This window comes from Arachis stenosperma, chromosome 3 (assembly GCF_014773155.1).
Source record: "Arachis stenosperma cultivar V10309 chromosome 3, arast.V10309.gnm1.PFL2, whole genome shotgun sequence".
Lineage (NCBI taxonomy): Eukaryota > Viridiplantae > Streptophyta > Magnoliopsida > Fabales > Fabaceae > Arachis > Arachis stenosperma.
The window spans coordinates 169891890-169897889 of NC_080379.1; positions in this window are offsets into that span (position 1 = coordinate 169891890).

Here is a 6000-nt window from a genome sequence, read left to right on the forward strand (position 1 = left end):
AAAACCAATTTTTACTATTTTGGTTTATGAATCAAAATCTAATTAAATATTAAATATGGTTGAAATTTTTTACGTTGATTTAAAAAATCAGTTAATTAAAATTAGCGGTGAACGTGAATCGGATCGAATTAGATATAGCCAAAATTTTAATCTGATCTGTACTAAAATTATTTGATCGAATTCAATATTCGCAGTTTTTAAACTTGGATCCGATCCGCACATTTGTGAATCGGATATCAGATACATTCACAAAATATAAAAATATTTTTAAAAGCTTATTTTATTAAAAAATATCAATAATATTCATTTTTTCTATTCTTTTAAATATGTTTACTCTTAAAATAATATTAAACATATTTTTTTTAAATAATAAATTAAAATAATACAACATATATGATCATTATTAGTTGAAATAAAACATAAAAATAATATTTATTTATTTATTTCTTTATTTTTGCAGATATGTGAATATGCGGATCGGATATGCAGATACCTACACAAAATTTGCAATCCTATCCTATTAGTGTGCGAATCGGATCGGATCCGATAGCTTTACGAATCGGATCTATATCCTCAATTTTCGAGTCAACACCGCTTTTATGCGGATCAGATCCGATCCATGAACACCTATAATTAAAATATGGTAGTTAAGGTTTTTTATTTTTCACTTTATTTGATAGCAAAGAAGGACAATACATTTTTTTTAAGTGAATATAATTACTTAATTAATGAGAAAATTCATGTTTAAGTTGCAGAGAAATCAAAGGTGAGGGTGGGGTTACACCATACAAGAGAGATATTCTAAAATAAAAATTAGTTAGAGTGGCAAAAGTGTTTTTCATTACTGTTATGTTGAATATATATACAAGGTGCTCAATCATCAGTCACAAGTTACAATCTAACTTACTAACTCAAGTTAACTAACTACTCTCTAACTTTCTTAACTAATGTAATTATTTAACTTACTAATATTAAATCCAGTGACTATAAGTAACTAAAAGACTAAAATCTGGCTACATCCCCCTTTAAGTTAGGAGTGTAAAAATTGATCAATCCCAACTTGATCTCACATAATGAAAATGGATTTGGAACTAAGGGCTTGGTCAGAATATCAGTCATTTGGTTAGCTGATGAAACAACCAGTAGCTTTAAGGATTTATTTTGCACTCTTTCTCGCACGGTGTGGCAGTCAATCTCGATGTGTTTCGTTCGTTCATGAAACACGGAGTTGGCTGCAATGTGGAGAGCTGATTGATTGTCAAAATATAGGGACATTGGTTTGCTCAAGGGTGCCGGAAAGTCATGCAAAATGAAAGACTGCCAAACACCTTCGCACGTCGCAAGCGCCATGGCTCGATACTCTACTTCAGCAGAGGAGCACGCCGCTATTTGTTGTTTCTTGCATCTCCACGAATCAAGGACTTGCCTAAGAAGTAGCAAAAACCAAAAATGGATCGACGAGTATCTGGACAAAATCCCCAATTCGAGTCTGAAAAAACTGTCAGGTTGAGGTCTGCGGAGGCAGGAAAGAGAACCCCATTTGCTGCTGCACCTTTGAGGTACCTTAACACATGTAGCGTAGCCTTAAAATGAGTGTCTGTGGCACAATCCAAGTATTGGCTAAGCTTACTCATAGCGAAGCAAATATCTGGATGTGTGTTTGTCAAGTAAATCAATCGGCCAATTAATCTTCTGTAGCTAGAGACATCTCCCAAAAGAGTACCTAAAGTTTTTTAGAGCTTTACCGTGTAATCCATAGGCGTAGAGACCGGCTTTGCATCATTCATTCCAAATTCAGTTAACAAATCCAATGTATACTTATGTTGATACATGGAAATACCTCTGTAATTGCGTGTTATTTCGAGTCCAAGAAAAAACTTCAAGTTGCCTAAGTCCTTAATCTTGAATTTTTCCTCAAGCATCTTCTTCACTCTTTGAATTCCATGCAAATCATTGCCTTCTAGCACTAAGCCATCCACGTAAACCAAGATACAAGTAAAAGAGTCACTAGCTCTCTTAGTGAACAAGCTGCTATTAGCCTTAGATTGAGAGAAACCAGACTGGAAAAGAACACAACATAACTTCTAGTGCCATTGGCGACTGGCTTACTTCAGTCCATAAAGGGAGCGCTGCAACTTGCGCACAAAACCAGCAGGGACTCGAAGGCCTAAAGGAGGTTTCATGTAAACTTCCTCGGACAAATTGCCATGGAGAAATGCGGTGTCGACGTTCAGCTGGTGCACAAACCAATTATGAGCTGTATCAATGGTCAATAAGACTCTTAATTTGGTGAGTTTGATCACGAGATCGGACGTGTCAAAGTAATCAAAGCCAGTTGTCTGAGTTAATCCCTTTGCCATCAATCGGTCTTTATGTCTTTCAATCTCACTATTGGATTTGAATTTGGTTTTAAAAATCCATTTACAACTTATTGCCTTCTTTCCTCGAGGAAGAGAGGTCAGTGTCCAATTCTTATTATCTTCAAGAGCTTTCAGTTCATTACTTGCTGCTTGCCTCCAACAACTTTAAGTGATTGCCTCCTTATAACTTCTAGGTTCAGTGTTTTGTGTGATCGTAACTTAAAGAGCCCTGTGGCTTGAAGATAGGGAATTCAAACACACATAATTGGAGAGGATATTTTTTATTAATGATAGTTGAGTGCTGTTGATCTGATGTCGTGAATTGTATACAATGAAAGGCATCGAGATAGGCTGGTCGAGATCTTTGTCTTGTTGATCTTCTTAATTCAGGTTGCGTAGTTGGCAAGGCTGAATTGGCTACAGAAGGGGTTGATGCATGTTGTGTGGATGTGTGCAATGGTGATGGTTGATGCAAATGTGAGCAATGTTTGGTCAAACTCGTATCAGAATTTAGTGAGGGAAAAAGGTTCTTGTATGCTGAATGATTAGGATGCAAATCACGAGTGTTACTTAATTGAGAAAGTGCAGCAAGCAAAGCCATATTGTCCAAAACATTTGTATGAGTATTAGCGGAACCATTGGAAGCAATGTCATGATCAAATATGTATAGACATGAGTTAGAGGGAAAGGTTGGACTTTCGTTGAAAAATATAGGCCCTGTAGAATTTTTTAAAGGGAAGCTGTGCTCATAAAACATCACATTTTTAGAAATAAAAATCTCTTTACTCTTAGTATCTAATAAAATGTATCCTTTATTTCCTTGTTTAAAGCCTAAAAAGACACATTTTCGAGCTCAAGGGTCAAGCTTCTTCCTATAAGACACTAAAGTAGATGTATAAACCAGACTGTCAAAAAATTTCGAAATGGTTAAGTTCAAGCAATTTTTGATAAAGCATTTCATAAGGGCTAGAGGCTTTCACTTTGATGTGAGGTACCAGATTTAGAATATAAGTGTCATGGGCCATAGCAAAATGCCAAAAAAAGTAGGTATATTAGAATTAAAGATGAGAGTTCTTGCCATGTTCAAAATTTCTTGATGTCTTCTCTCCACCACTCTATTCTGCTGTGGTGTTTTCACACAACTAATCATATCAAGATTCTGACCACATTTACATTCAGTCAAGCAAGAACATAAAGGTATAGGTCTAAATTCTTCTAACTCTTCCGAAACACTCTTCAATTTCGTGTAATAAGAAGTGATCGTAAGCTCACTTTGTTTTATAGCAAACATTTCTTCTTCAAGATCTGCAATTGAAGAGGTCTCACTGGTAGAAGCGGTGCTTTAAATCCTTCCACAGTTCATGAGTGTTGTCGCACCAGAGCACACTTTGCAAAATCTCATAGTTGAGTGATCTATGTAAGCAAGACAAAACAAAATTGTTGCATCGATTCCAAGCTCCGAATAAAGGGTTGTCATCCTCTGGTTTGATTAGGATTCCATCGATGAACTTGAGTTTGTTCTTTGATTTTAGAGAGATCTTCACTGATCTGGACCACAAATAATAGTTCGAATTGGTTAATAGAAGATCTATAAGCAAAATTCCAAGAGCTTCACTTGGATGAAGGTAGAATGGATCTTGCAATTGACTAACACCGGAGAAAGATTGAGCTTGCATCGCTTGCATTGCGTTGAATTGCGCCATCATTCATGTGAAATTTTGGAATTCGATTGCTGAGAAAGATTGAGTTTCTAGATTTGCCCCTCCTTCTTACATGTTTGTTTCCATTGATGAATAAACTCATGCAAACACTAATTTACACGAACTTCTCTGCGATCGAGTTCATACACGGGGTGATTATACTCTTTTTTGCAACCTCCACACTCACCACACTATAAAAAAATCTCTGTTCTAGTTGCAAAAAAATTAAAGGCGAGAGTATTACACTATACAAAAGAGAGATTCTAAAATAAAAATTAGTTAAGAGTGACAAAAGTACTTTCCATTACTATGACGTTAAATATATATATACAATATGCTCAATCATTAGCCACAAATTATAATTTAACTAACTAATTCAAATTAACTAACTACTCTCTAACTCTCTTAACTAATACACTTATTTAACTTACTAATACTAAATACAGTAACCACAAATAATAAGATCGAAGGTTCCTAAAAATATTAAAGTATTAGTAAGTTTTTTTAATATATATTGTGATAAATTTATAGATTTTTAAAATAAAAAAAAAAGTAAATTCATTGTTTTTAGATATTTATTTGATTTTTTAGACTTATAAATCTATCACAATTATTTTTATGAGCATAAAAATTTATTGCAAACAATTTTAAAGAACTTTTTGTCCTATTAATATTAGGTTTAATTATTTTGTTGGTCTTATAGTTTTGCGAAATTTTTAATTAGGTCCTTATACAATTTTTTTCTTTTAATTGGATCTCTGCACCAAATTTTTTTTTCAATTAAGTCTCTCTTAATAATAATTGGCTTAATTGTATAGGGACCCAACTAAAAAAAATTTGTGCAGTGACTCAAATAAAAGAAAGAAAAAATATAAAGACTCAATTGAAAAAAATTGGTGTAGGGACCAATTAAAAAAAAAAATATAAAAACATAATTAAAAATTTTGTAAAACTATAAGAACCAACATAATAATTAAACCTTAATATTATCCTTATCTATGAATAAGTAGTCCACCGAAATAGTCCGACCGCCGGTGATGATATTTTAACTTTCAACGGTGTGGTTTAAGTATAACAGAATTTGAAGTGATAGTTCAATAAAAACAATAACTAAATTCTTTTTGAGCAATTCTACAGTGAAAAGAAATTTGTGTTGAGAGAGTAAAAAGTAGGGGTGTTTATCGTTCGATTTGGCTCGAAGATTCGATTCGGTCTTAAATTTTTTAGGAGTTAATTTGGTGTGATTTTACCGGGTTTATAATCGAGTAAATGTCTCAAAAATAGATCCGGTTATTATTTTGGGTCGGGTTCGGGCCATAGCTCGAGTCACTTCAATTCGGTCCAATATTCTGATTATCATACACAATTAATATTTTGTGTTATTAGTGATGGACGATGGCTATTCTTATGTGGAATTTGAGTATTATAAACCTTATATTTTGTGTTATTAGTCATTATAAGACTATAAGTTAATATTTTGTGTTATTTGTATTGATTTAAATATTTGGTGTTATTAGACAATATTAGTATTGATTGTGATTATGCTTTAATTTTAGGGAAGAGTTGGTTCTTGTTATATTTTTCTAAGTGAATTTCACCATGTCAAATAATGGTTGGAGTTTTGGAAATTTAGATATTTTCACATGCTAACTTACAAGAAGATAATGTTAATGGCCTGGTTTTAACCCGGTATAATCGTGGCCCGAAAATGTATAGGTTTCATCGAGTTTAGGATCGAGTTCAGGTCTAACAAATAGGCCCGGTATATATTTCGGGTCGGATCTGGATCACATTAAACCTGGTTTCACCCGTTTTATAAACGCCCCTGGTAAAAAGAATGTAAAATTTCTTTTAAAAGATTAATAAAAACAAAATGACATATTTTTTTAAATAAATATATGCTTATTTATTAAAGAAAAAATTTTTAATTATTTATTTCT